This window comes from Pistacia vera, unplaced genomic scaffold (assembly GCF_008641045.1).
Source record: "Pistacia vera cultivar Batoury unplaced genomic scaffold, PisVer_v2 Contig614, whole genome shotgun sequence".
NCBI lineage: Eukaryota > Viridiplantae > Streptophyta > Magnoliopsida > Sapindales > Anacardiaceae > Pistacia > Pistacia vera.
Window position 1 is genome coordinate 539192 of NW_022196462.1, and position 15086 is coordinate 554277.

Below are 15086 nucleotides of genomic sequence, written 5' to 3' on the forward strand. Positions count from 1 at the left end.
AAAATTAGAATTTTCGGATTTTACATTATGTATATATATTTATAAAAGTTATTTGGTGGATTTTGCTATATTTTTCTTAAAGAATTACTAGCTATACAATATATTACACCTACCAATTTAAATTGGTAGATAAAGTTTCTTTACCAGAGATAGAGATAGAAGAGAGAGAGAGGGGGGTTGGGGGGGGGGGGGGGTGGGTGGTGGTTAGTGTTTTTATGAATGAATATTTCCCATTTTTAATTGTTGCACTTATATAGTGCAACAATTAAAAACCCTTTTCCACTTAAGAGTAGCCATGGGCTCCAACCCTAGTTCACTCTTGCAACCAAACATATCCTTTATGGTATTTTAATTATTAATTAATTATTAAATAATTTAAAATTAATTAATTAATATATTAACATTGTTCATTAATAATAATAATTCATTTAAATATATACATAGATATATTTAAATTTAATCTCACAAATTTAATTTTAATATTAAAATCAACAACCTTAGCAAATTTAATTGCACTGTGAGAATACCAAAATACCCTTTTATCCTGAAAGACGAAAATACCCTTCTCACAAATTGATTCTTAAATTATCTTCTAAGTGTGTGACCCGTAGGCTCCTCATCATATTGACAATGTATAGTATTGCGATTAACACCAATTACTCGTCTCACTACATACAGACCAAGATTGGCCCCTAGCAAGGCATCATGGCCACCCGATAGATTCAGATTCAGCGAAACCACAACCTGTCAACGGTATGGTTATCATGCAATCCAATCCTTTCATCATCCTTTATCTCATGGAGACTGAGGTACAAAAATAGTGTCAACTTCAGATATCCTCAACATGTTTGTATTCAGTTAATGGACCAATGACCGGAATAATAAATTGGATTGAACATCAACTCAATCCTACTATGGCCACAGATTTAGTGTCATTGTCATTTACTAAATTACCCAGTGAGATAACTTCTCCCGTACCTAGGAGTGATGAATCCTTTGTCGATCCACCATAGTCTCGATACACTTCTTAATGTAGCCAATCACTACCGTATTGATAGCTCTGAATAGAACTATGTTGGGCTAGTGTCAAACTACACCAATTGCTGCACAAGGTGCTCCGATGATCTCAAGTCTAAGGATCACATGCACTACTATCCGTTAGAGGATTTATTCCATAGACACTGCGTTTACCAACTATATGGAATCCTCTAGTGGGTCTGTCCAGTGTACTTGCCTTTAGCAAGCACCCATGCATTGCACCAGGTTGTCGGCAAACAACCTTGACAAGTGAGATCAATCACTACCTTTCGACAGGGTCGTTCAACGCTATGATAGTGTAATACCTTCTTTCTAGTTAGTATACTCATAAAATAATTAATAAAACTCATTAAAAATATATAAGAAAATACACATATAAACGAGTAATAAAGTATGGGCCCATATTTAATTTTTCTTTATATACAAATATACTCAAAATATACTCAAAAATAGCAACTTGACAGTGTAGCCCTACCCTTCCACTGTGTGACGTTCCAAGTGACCGCAACTCACCTACTACTTGCAAAACATTAAAAACAATGGAGTGGGCACTAATTGCTCAGTAAGTAAACCCACTATTGCTACCCTTCTCTCTCCGTTGCTTTAATTCTGAATTTTCTTTTCTTACATCACATTTCCCGATTATTCTCTATTCTTCTCTTTGTTCTTTCTCTGTTCTTTCTCTATTCTTTCTTTGTTTTTCTCTCAATTTTCTAATTTCCCTCTACTCATAATAAGGAGCATGATATTATGCATATTCATGATGCAAATGCAAAAATGTATAAATTATGCATTTTCTTTTCTATTTTTCTTATTCTTATTTTGTTTTCTATTTCTTTTTCTTTATTTCTTTCTTTATATTTTTTCTTTTCTTTCTTTCTAATCTTTCTTTCTTTTTTTCTTGCCGATCAGACTCGGTTGAGGCATGGATTTGGAGCCTTGGCTGTGTGAGTGAATTCTCTAATTCTGGGTACAATCCTCATCCACACGCACTTCTATCGGACTGTACAATTCTTCTTTCTGAATTCTGAGGCTACTCACTAAAGGCGGCGTGTATGTGGAACTATGTCACTCACGGATTTCCCATCGCAACAACCTTCTCTTCTTTTTATATTTTTAGACTTCTTTAATTAAAATTTCAGATTTAAATATCTTTAATATTCTCATTTCTTTCTATTTTCTCTTTAACATATTTTAGTGCTTTTTCATGCTCTTACGAATATGTATACATGTAGATGGTTTCATGCTTATAATTCTTTCTAAATGCAAATGTTTAAATGCAAGGATGCCATGTAGCATAAAAGTAAGTTTCTCTCTACCATCTACAAACTCATATCAATTAATAAATGAATAAAACTCATGTATACATTTCTCTTGGACATTTCATCAAACATATTGCATGCATAATCAAACTCTATTTTGACAACAATTCCATCTCTTTCTCAGGCCACCAATATTTGGAGTAAAACTCCCTTAAACAATTATCAAACCTGTCTAAAACAATACACTCCCAAAAATTCTACTCAACTCCTTCTAACTTCAACCAAACTTCAATTAATCATCATACAACCAAAACCGCTTCTCATGGCTAAATTCTATTAATCAATAATCATCAAACTTATCAATAATTCACCAATTTCATCAACAATTCTCAAAATCATAAACATATATATATATATATATATATGTAAAATCTCTACACACTTGATTTCTCAAATCATAACTTGCGTGGGATTTACTTACCTTTGATATGAGCAATCCAACCCCTTTAAGAATCTTCTTTGATCAACCTCTCTTCTTCTTAAATCCTATGAGCACAAACCATTAAAATTCAACACTTTAAAAATGAAAAATCACTTCTTAGTGCAAGGATCTTACCTAAAGTTGCTTGGGATTGAAAATCCACTCAAAAATACCCAAAACCTATGAATTTCCTTTGAAGAAGAATTGAAGAATTTGAGAGAATATGGATGTGTAAGTGGTTTGAAAATGGGTAAGAGTGGCTAGGGTTTCACTCTTCAATTTGATATAACATAAAATATATATATATAGTTTCCCATTTTGCTCTTGCACTTTCTTTAAAATTTCATCTCTGTCCTTTAGTCAACTACCATAATGCCTTCATTTTTATTGCATTCTCCATGAAATTCTATCTCTTTTCACTCTCCACTTTTTCAAATAATTTTGAGTGAAAAGACCATTTTACCCTTAATGCAAGTTTAAGGCTTTTCTTCACATTTTTCCTTAAAATATCCTTAGCAAAAATCAACTAAAAGTATAAGAGCATAAATTAAATTACGTACCTCCATGTGGGTGTTATAGATAGCCTTACCGTATTATCTATGTCCTTCGTCAGAATAATAGTGAGGCTACGGACGTTTCTAGAACAGTCACCATATGTGATCATAGGGTTCTCACTATTAAGATTTGAAATACTTGGTACCCTCATCGCGATTCTACCATCCTAAGGACATATATCATTACATATAACTATGATTTACATGATATAGAAGAATATGTCTTTTATTGATAAATAAACATTTATTACATAGTCAATTTTACAATAATAGATTGGCTCTAAGGCACCTACTCCAACACCCAATGCATGCAAGCATGCACTTTACCACTAGTTATTTAGGTTCCGTCCTAAACAACCTAAATTGGCAATAATAGATAAATCCTAACAATTAATTGCGCACTTAAAAAATTAAGACAATCTATTTAAACCATAGTCTCAAAGAATAAATCACATAATCAAGAGGGGCCAAAAGATAAAAAGATGCAAATTGTATTAATCATAAGACATATCTAGGGTTTTGAAGTCACCCTCAATCACAAAATAGTTAGTTATCCATAAAGATAAATAAAAAAATCATTGTATTATTGATAACAAATAATAACAAAGGAGAAGGAAAACTTAGTAAAACTTGGATGGATTAATGGAGTTGATGATGATCTCCTCCAATTCTTCTTCTCCAAACTTCTTTCAATCTTTCTTCTTCTCTACATTATTGTGTATTTTTGTTTCTTTCCATTCTCTTTCTCCTAAAAATATCTAAAAACATCATTTTATAGTGCTAAGGTTGTGGGAAAAATAATGGGAAAGTCTGATATAGAAAAGGAGAATCAAATTCGGATTAGGCTAGATAGAGTCCCTGTGCAATTAGGATTCCTATGCTGACCCTCTGATACTAAAACTAGAATATCTTCCTCTAGAAAACTCAGAATAACAAACCGTAAAATTTTATATAAACTAGTCTTCCAAAGCTTCACATGGATAAAAGCATGACTTCCAATTTGTTCTGAGGAACTTATGGATGCTTCACGAAGTTTCCATCTCCTGGTAACGCCTTTTCCAAACCAGAATCTGAATGTTGCTATGCTAGAATTTTTCTGCTGCAGCACCACAAGAACTTCCCATTTGAACACAAAAACATTAGAATATAAAGAAGTCATAAATATAAGAATTTTATCCTTCAAGTCAACTTCTAAATGGTTTGAGAATCATCCAAAACAGAGGTCTACAGATCAAGTTATTGTTGAAATATTGAAGCATGCTCAAAACTAGAGCATTTTCCAGATTTTGTGTTCCATGCTAAATACACCATATCTTTCATATTTCCAATTCTTGAACCATTTGTTTCTAATCATCACAAATTCTCTTGCCAACATTGTCTTTCATCCGAATATTTTTTTTAAGCTTTTATGCCCTAAAAACAAAACAAAAATACCCGTGAAAGTGCATTTATGAAACAATTAAGTTACTTCATACAAATTAACCCTAATTTCACCCAAACGATACCTATAAACCTCTAAGTATAAGTGCACTTTCAAGCATTTATCACAAGCCCTAACTACCTTCTTGCTAGTCCCTAGCAAGGTAAGCTATCTAAAGATGTCTTCTAGTCTAAAAACAAAATAAAATTTAATCCTAAATCAACCTAAATCACTTTCATAGATTGTCATGGTTGCATTTAGCGTATGCAACAAGCCTTAAACCCCTAGGTGGATGAGTTTTAGTCTCATGAGGGTTTCTAGCAATGATACTCACAAACATCCTATTGAACCTAACCTAGACTCAAAACAAAACAAACAAAAACAAAACATTAGTTTTTGGATAAACATTCGTCTAAAAGAAAAATGTATACAACACATAACATCGAGAATAATTAAATATCACCCAAGCCCAAAGATAATTCAAATATCAATTCCATTTTTGTTATCAAATCTCACACATCCAACAAATCACAAACCCGAATGATGGCATGTGCAAACTTCACAAACAAAGAACTGGTCTCACATTTTGAAAAATAAAGCATAAATTATAGATTCAAATTCCATAGGCTCACTTTTCAAACTACTCTCCACAAATGTAGAATGATCATGCTACCTTGGATCAATAGGTCTTTATTAAGTTGGTAACTTTAGGCTAGGGTATGGGGTTATGAAAGAATGGAAATGATATAAGCAAACATAAGAGACTCAATCTCATCTTTTAAACACCTTCCTTCAAGCATCACCATTCTCCTTTACACCAAACCTTTCACCCTTCATCAAAATTTCTCACAAGATAAACAAATTTATTGCATCATTCATACTTTGCAATATTTCTCAATATTTTCCTTTTTCTTTCCTTTCTTTTCTTCTTCTTCTTCTTCTTTTTTTTTTTTTTTTAATTCTTTCTTCTTTTTTTTCTATTGCCATAACTTTTAACAATATCAGCAATGTTTTTTTTCATCTTTTTTTTTTTTCATTAAGAATAAATAAAAGAAAGCTAAAAATGCTACCCCACAACTTGATTAAAAAGCACTCCTCAACCCCCAACCTATTCTTTTGAACACATTTGGAATAAGTTGGCAATTTCCATGACCTTCCACCCTTACTCCTCTAATTGCTCTCACTAATCTTGTTTATATTAAGTCTCTTAAAAAAAGTTAAGGGTAGAAATGTGTTTTTGGCTCAAAATAATGGTGGGTTAACGTGGGTTATATGAAAGAAAATCAGGGCTAAAAACTGTTTTTAATAATGGCTCAAAAGGGGTTACTAGCGATAATTTAAATAAAGGGTTGGCTTGAAAGGCTCAAATGATCTAAAGATAAGCCTAAATTTTTTCCTAAGTAATGTTTATTCTAGGATTTGGTCTCATGTAGTTTCCAAATGAGTTCTAGAATTTGTTGAGATCGCAAAAATGTTTATGAAAATTCACACACAACAAACATCACCACGCCTTAAGACTAACCAACCAAGTCATACCACATAGCTTGAGAGTCTCAAACTAGATGAAATTAATTATTTGAAATCACCCTTAAACCTAAGCAACATTGTAATGACTCTTTCTAACTTATATACTTGGGAAATATAATACATTAAAAACACATAAACATATTTGTAAAAGATAATGGGCCGAAAATTTCTTTACTTTACATATAAAATTCTTTACATTAATAAAAGTCTCATGTACATAAACTCAAAAAATAGTAGACAGTGGTGCAATTTGCCTCCGCCTCTTGACGCCCATCCGACTGCTTCTCACTTATTTCCTGCAAAAACAAAGAAATCAACGGAGTGAGCACTTGTTGCTCAGTAAGTAAATCCATTATACTAGCCTTTTCTCTCCGTTGCTCACATTCTAATTTCTTTCCTTACATGACTCTTCTCTCTATTCTTATCTCTCTGTTCTTTCTTTCTTTCTAATTTCTCAATACTTCTTCTTTCCTTCTTTCTTTCTAATTTCTCACTACTCATGGTAGTAGGCATAATGCCATGCATAAGTGTGATGCACATGTACAAATGCAAGAAGTGCTCATTTTCTTTTCTGTTTTCTATTCTTTCTCTTCTTTCTTTTCTTCTCTTATGCTTTCTTATTCTTATTCTTATTCTTTCTTCCTTATTCTTTTTCTTTCTTTCTTATTTTTTGTCAATCAGACTCGGTTGAGGCATGGATTCGGAACCCTGGCCGTGTGTGTATTCTTCTTTCTTGGGTACAACCCTCATCCACATGCACTCTTACGGGCTATACCAATTCTTCTTCTTATTCTTAGGCCGCTCACTGAAGGTGGCGTGCATGTGGGGAAATTCTTCTTGTCACTCACGGGTTCCCTATCGCAACAACTTGTTCTCTTCTTCTTTTAGAGCATTCTTTAATAACTTTTTTTTCTTTCTCTTTATTCTTTAAATTCTCGTACATATGTATATGATGTATGTAGAGGGCTCATGCTCATTATTCTTTCTAAATGCAAATGTTTAAATGCAAGGATAACATGTAGCATAGAAATAAGTTTCTCTCTACCATCTACAAACTCATGTCAATTCATAAATGAATAAAACTCATGCATACACTTCTCTTGGACATTTCATCAAACATATTGCATGCATAATCAAACTCTAATTTGGCTATAATTCTATCTCTTTCTCAAGCCACCAATATTTGGAGTAAAACTCCCTTAAACAATTACTAAACCTGTCCAAAACAATACACTCCCAAAAATTCTACTCAACTCTTTCTAACTTCAACCAAATTTTAGTTAATCATCATACAACCAAAACCACTTCTCATGGCTAAATTCTACTCATCAATAATCATCAAACTCACCAATAATTCATCAATTTCATCAACAATTCTCAAAATCATAAGCATATACATGTATGTAAAATCTCTACACACTTGATTTCTCAAATCATAACTTGGGTTGGATTTACTTACCTTGTGCTTAAGTAATTCCACTAGAATCTCTCTTTCTTTGGTAGACTTGTTCTTTCCTTTGGGTGCTTAGGATCAAATCTCTACCAAAACCCAACCAAAAGCCCTCTAAAATCCCTTGGAAATTTGATGAAGAGATGAGAGAAATTGAGAGTGAAGATGGCGTGAGAGGGAGTAGAGAATGATAGGGTCTTTGTGCTTGAACCCTTAATATCTCATATTAATAGGTATACTTTCCCATTTTGCCATTACACTTTCTTGAAAATTTCATCTTTGTCCTTTAGTCAATTACAAAAATGCCCTCATCACCATTGCATTCTCCATAAAATTTCCTTACTTTTCATTCCCCACATTTTCAACTAATTAGGGTAGAATGGTCATTTTCCCTTAAGGAAGTTTCTCTAGAATTTTCTCAAAAATTCCAGCCAGTTCTTTGCCTCGGTGAAAAACTCCAGAGAATTCTTTGCCCCGGCGAAGTCTGAAATTTCTGACACAAAATTTGGGTAAAAAGTCCATTACCGCGGCGACAAAATTCCCTTGCCGCAGCGAAGTTTGCAAATGTCGATTTTTTTTCAATCTTTCTCCTTGAAATAAGCAAAACTAAGGGAATAAAAGCATAAATAAGTTACGTACCTCAATGTGGGCTTTACAAACATTTAATGTCTTCTTAAACATTACATGTCATCACAATTATATTCATATCATTGACATACAAATTAATCTGAAAAACTGAACAATTAATCCTAAAAACATGCAAAAACTTAAAAAAAAAAAAAAAATTACCCAAATTCATATCTTTAACAAAATAAATAAATAACTAGGACCAATTTCCTCACCCCCAACCTAATATCTACATTGTCCCTAATATAGCAAAAGGAAAAAGAAGAAAAGGAAACAAAAAGTTACCACCCTTTTTAATAACAAAGTGTGTAGACACGTGAAAGTTTGATCCCTACTCTCGTTTCATTCCATCATCTATATCAAATTCTATCGAAAACAAAGAGATATAAGGTGTACCTCATAGGCAACACAAATCACTAGTTAAATATATGAATTAGAGTAGCAAAACACAAAATAAACAACATCTAAAAGAAAAAAGGAAAAGAAAAATAAAAGGAAAACAACAAAAACAAGACCAATGGGTTGCCTCCCATGTAGCGTTTAGTTAACGTCCTTAGCCCGATGTCATCACTTTCTCAACCATATTCTCCCTTGCATTTAAAGAGTTTCAGAGGAGGTCTAAGCTCCAAATTAGGGGCCTACACAATAGAAGGTGGAAGCTTCTCATTAGATGTAGGAAGAGAAATATAAGAAAGATCATACCTTGGATTTATTTTCGGAAGAAAATCACGTAATGCAACAATCTCTTCTATTTCCTTTCCCATGCCAATGTCTTCTTTAGACTTTTTAGATTCCTCGACTACCAAACCATTTCGAATTGCAACATCTAGTGGATCTTTTTTCTTGAGCTCGAACATTTGCTTAGGTAGCTATTTTGCTTTTTTGGAGTCAATGGTCTTATCTCCCTCATTATTGGTCTTTTTCTCTCCATCTTGAATCAACTCATCCTTAGTCACTTCGATATTGATCGGTTTCTTATGAGCTTCTTCAAATTGTGTCTCATTTCTCTATGTTATAACACTAATATTCTCCCTAAGGTTGACCACGGTTTGAGAAGAAGTTTACCACATCCTTGTGACTCTAGTCTTCCAATAGTAATAGCCAATTTACTAACTTGATTCTCCAAATTCTTGATTGATGTCTTCCTATCTTGTTGGAACTTGAGAGTCTCTTTTGGGAATTGAAGAGTGCTAGTGGCTAATGAATTTACTAAGTCCTCTAAAGACTTACCTTGAGCTTGGGGAGCATTTTGAGGCCTTGGTATGGTTATGGGGTTCTTTGATAAGGAAATTCTAGTGGATTATAAAGGGTAGCAGCTTGGTGGTTTCCCAAATAGCTAAGGTTGGGGTAACCGCTCCATTCCGAAATGTAGGTGTTGGAGAAAGGTTCATACCTCTGCCTTTGTTGTCCTTGAAATCCTCCCACAGTAAAATCTTGAAGAATAAGGCACATGTGGGTAAGATGTCCAACTATTGAGCATATCTCACATGGCTTAACTTGTCCAACTGCCAATTGTTGCACAAGTGTTGTCAAGGTACTCAATTGTTGCTCAATATTGGTGGGTGTACTCACTTCATTTACCCTCTTCAGTGGTGGATCGAATCGTACACTAAATTGTTCAGAGTTGACAGCCATGGTTGCAATCAAATTTCTTGCTTCCCCATGAGTTTTATTAACCAAAGCTCCACCACTTGCCACGTGAATCATGCTCCTCTCGATAAGCATCAGTCCCTTATAAAAGTATTGAAGTATAAATTGCTCACTTATTTGATGATGAGGACAACTAGCACATAACTTCTTGAATCTTTCCCAATACTCATACAAAGTCTCCCCATTGTACTGGCGAATACCATAATTTTCTTTCCTAATAAGAGTAGCCCTAGATGCAGGAAAATATTTCTCCAAAAAGAGTCCCTTCATTTAATTCCAACTATTTATGGTCTCAGATGGTAGATAGTAACACCACTCCTTAGTGCTATCCACTAAAGAGAATGGGAATGCCTAAGGTTAACTTGCTCCTAAGTTGTTCCATTAGATTTCATGCTCGAACATATCACATGGAATTCCCTAATATGCTTGTTTGGATCCTATCCCGCTAATCCTCTAAAAGTAGGTAGAAGATGAATCATTCTAGATTTGAGCCATTCTAGATTTGAGCTTAAAAGCTCCACTCGTATCATTGTAACAAATGCACAAAGGTTCTTGATCCAAAGACAATGCAACCATCTCCTTTAGCGTAAGGTTAACCATCTCCTCGTGATCGGAATAAAAAAAAAAAAAAACCAAATAAAACAATTAAAACTGAAAAATAAATAAAAACTAACAAAAAGTTAATTAAAGAAAAGTCTCCAACGGCACGGCGCCAAAATTTTGATGTGTGCAAAAGCAACACCTAATTTTACCTCACCTAAAATCTCTAGCAATGTTGTCTAGCAGTACAAAGCAAGTAAGGGTCTTTCCCACATAAGACTTTTCTACTTAACTAATCACCTACTTAAATAAAGGGTTTCTATGATTAGATAGAAAATTAAAAACAACTATTTAAACAAGTAACATAATTATAGAAGTGAGAGAATATGAGATAAATTAGATTGAAGGATTATTCGCCACCACTAAATATGTAATGCAAATCAACAAAAACACTCTTTTAACTTTCTACCCTCTTGATTGCGTCATCTCAGAAAATACCAAACATTGATAAGTTCCATCTCTCCTTACTGAGTCGTTGGATTAGACACGGTCGTAATCTAATCCCTATTTATTAAATAATCTAGGATACAATCTCTAGATTCAAAGTAATAAAAGCACTAAAACGTGATAGACCTATTAAATCAAGGCTAAACTCATATGGTTGGTTTAGTTATCTTGAGTGATAATGTAGGTTTAAGGATCAAGTGAACGCAGCAGAAATTAAAATTTTTCCTGATCCACAAACCAAAAACCCTAAGATCCTTGTACTGTTTTACATTGTTTAGAAATTAAATAAATATTAAAATTTTTTAATAGTTTCGTCAGTGTTTGAAGGCCCCTTCTATTGATTTCATACCTTTCATGTTGAGCATTCTTTTGATATAGCTCCTTGAGGTGCAGAATTATGCCATGTGCATCCATATTCTCATGCTTTTCTTGTAGCTCAGATGCCATTGATGCTAGCATAATGCATTGAACATTATCAGCATCATCAAGGAACTTTTGATAAGTATCCTTAGCTTCCTAAGTGGCATCAGGTGCAGACTCAGCCGAATAAGGCTTATCAAGGACATACAATTTCTTTTCAGACTTAAGTACAATCCGAAGATCTCGATACCAATATGAGAAATTGGATCCATCCAGCCAGTTGTCTTTCTTGGTTGCAGTGATAGCTTATTATTGCTCATTTTAATGAATCTACAAATGCAGAAAAACAAATGTTATTATAATGTTTATTATTATTTAATAAGGTATTTTATTAAATAATTGCTCCCACTATTTTCCTCAAGTTAATAGCCATCACTATTAACCCGAGAAAACCCATTGGCTTTCCTAGTGGACCGAGATCCCATCTAGCCCATTTAAAACCTTCGCTTTAGTGAACAAGCCAAAATGGGTTGATTAGGTAGGTCAACAAACTTAAATCACACTAGTGATAGCTCTAACTACCAATTTCAAATACAAAATAAGCCAACAAACAGTTACATAATTCAATGGCCCAAACCATTGTCCTCAAGTGTAATTCTCAGTATGAGTAGAGTGGATATTACATGTCACCACGTACACATAACAAGTGTACTTCTCTACTATGCCTATAACGCGTTTATCAACTTTTGCTTTGGCGAACAAACAAAATACATCATTTAACTCGACCCATGACAATCAAGGAAAACTCCAATGATGTTTGACCTCCCACTAGTAGAAGTGTACTATTCGCTTTAGTGAACAAGGTTCCAACGAACAGAGGTTTGATGGAAGGCCTTTTAATTAATTGACTTAATATACTTTTGTTGAGGGGTTTCTATTTTATGTCTCACCAATTTTATCTTCATTAGCATGTTATAGTCATAACATACACCCTTAGCATGCATACTAAGCATTAAGGAAATGTGTTGGTGCATAGCCTTAACTAAAACCGATTTCCTCGAACCTTGAGAATCGGTAAGTCAGCCTAGGTAAACAGGAATAGATGAATTCTTCAAGTAATTTGCCTTCTTCTTTTCATCGCTTTTTCTTCTCGAACATTACACAACTTTAAAAATAAAATTACATTTTACATAATTGAAAAGAAACCTCAAGTTACATTTGAGAGGAGTGAGATAAGAGAGAGAAGTTACATCGGAGTGTATAGAGAAAGGCAGTGCACACATGCCCTATTTAAAATTACATAATCCAAATAATTCTTAAACTAGGTTCATAGGCTTATGCACCAAACACCATGCATATTCAGGAACAAGAAGATGCATAAAACAAATCAAAATTAAATTTTGATTGGACTGGTAAAATTATGATTACCCCTGTTAGAGTAGATACCCAAGAGCCAATCAATTATTGTAGAATTGACTCTTTGTAATAATGTTCATTAATCAATAATGAAAGGCATTTTATCCTATATCGCGTAAATCATGATTATTGCAATATGTATTGATATATATCCTCAGAATGGTAGAACTGTGACGAGGGTATCAAGTGTTTCAAATCTTGATAGTGAGAACCCTATGAGCACATATGCTGGCCATTCTAGAAATGTCCGTAGCCCCAGTATTATTCTGAAGTAAGGGCACAGATAATACGGTAAGGCTATCATAGTGTTGAACGACCCTGTCGAAAGGCAGTGACTGATCTCACTTGTCAAGGTTGTTTGGTGACAACCTGGTGTAACACATGGGTGCTTGTTGTAGGCGGATATACAGCAGCAAGTTCACTGGACTGACCCACCAAAGGATTCCATATGGATGGTAACCCCAGTGTCTATGGAACAAATCCTCTAACGAATGGTGGTGCATGTGATCCTTAGACTTGAGATCACCGGAGCTCCTTGTGCACCGATTCATGTAGTTTGACACTAGCCTAACGTAGTTCTTTTCAGAGTTGTCAATACGGTGGTGATTGGTTGCATCAAGGAGTGTATCAAGACTATGGTAGATAGAAAGAAGATTCATCACTTCCTGGTACGAGAGAAGTTATCTCACGGCGCAATTTAGTATATGGCAATGACACTAAAACTATGGCCATAGTGGGATTGAGTTGTTGCTCTATCCAGTTTATAATACAGGTCATTGGTCCAGTAACTGAATACACATTATCGAGAGTAACCGAAGGTTGACACTATATCTATGTCTTCATCTCGTCTAGATAATGTATGATGAAAGGATCGAATTGTACGGTAACCATATCGTTGACAGGTAGCTACTTTGCTGAATCTGAATTTATCGGGTGGCCATGATGCCTTGCTAGGGGCCAATCTTGGTCTGTGTATAGTGAGGCGATTAATTGATGTTAATCGCGATACGACACACTACTGGTATGATGAGGAGCCTATGGGTCATACACGTAGAAGATAATTTAAGACTCAGGAAGTAAGAATGGGGTTTTCCTCTTTTTAGGCGAAATGGTATTTTGGTAATTTCACCGTGCAATTAAATTTGCTGAGGTCGTAGCCTTTTATTTAATTTGTTAAAAAAATTAAATAAGTGAAATTACGTTTAAATATGTGTTCGCATATATTTAAATAAATTATCATTATTGTTAAATGTTAATATATATATATACATATATATTAAATATATATTAATTGATTTTAATTGAGATAATGATGAATTAAAATAAATATCTAATTGGGAGTGTTTGGAAATAAGGGGTGTTTGGGTTGAAGCCCAAGGCTATTTCATATGGGAATAGGACAATTAAAATAACACTATAAAAGAAAAGTGTTAATTAAAAATAGAGAGAAGTTTTTCATTCATTCACATATTTCATTTGAAAGAAAACACACAGCCCCTATTTCTCACTCTCATGCCAGATTTTGCTTTTGCAAAGAATCAAAGTTCTTCTTTGATTTTTCTTCTTTGTTCTTAAGGCTAAAGAGGGATCTAGCAAATCCCTCCTTAGTTCCTTGTGATTGTTTTCGTGTGGACTTCATTATTGGTTCGATCTTACACTTAGGTCGGTAGCAAAATACATTCAGAGACGACTTGGAGGAGCCTCCAAACGTGTGTATGGTTTCTTAAACTCTAGATTAATTTTCTGCAGATTCTTATTTTGATATAAATTGTAAAATTGTACCCTGATCTTGGTTCTATGGAACGATCCTTGTTATTATTGATTTTTGTTTTCCACTGCCTCAATGGATCATTTCCTAACAAAGGCCGCATGCCTGAGCATGTGACCAAACATCCCCATGCATGGCAATGTGCAACAACAATGTTGTTGCGCACTGTTGCTGCTGCCATTCATGACAGTGCACTCTATATATTAAAATCAAGTTTTGTTTGATTTCGACCAAACACAAACAGATCAAATGCAATATTTATAACACAGTACATCGACCAAACATACAATTAACAATTTTTAGATTTTATTCTACATATTAAAACCCTAATCAACTATCATCAAAACCATATCATCCAAACGATATTTAAAACAATTTAATTAGGTATAAGAGGCTTTGATACCATTGTAGGTTTATGGATCAAGTGAACGCAACAAAAATTAAAAATTTTCCTGATCCACAAACCAAAAACCCTAAGATCCTTAT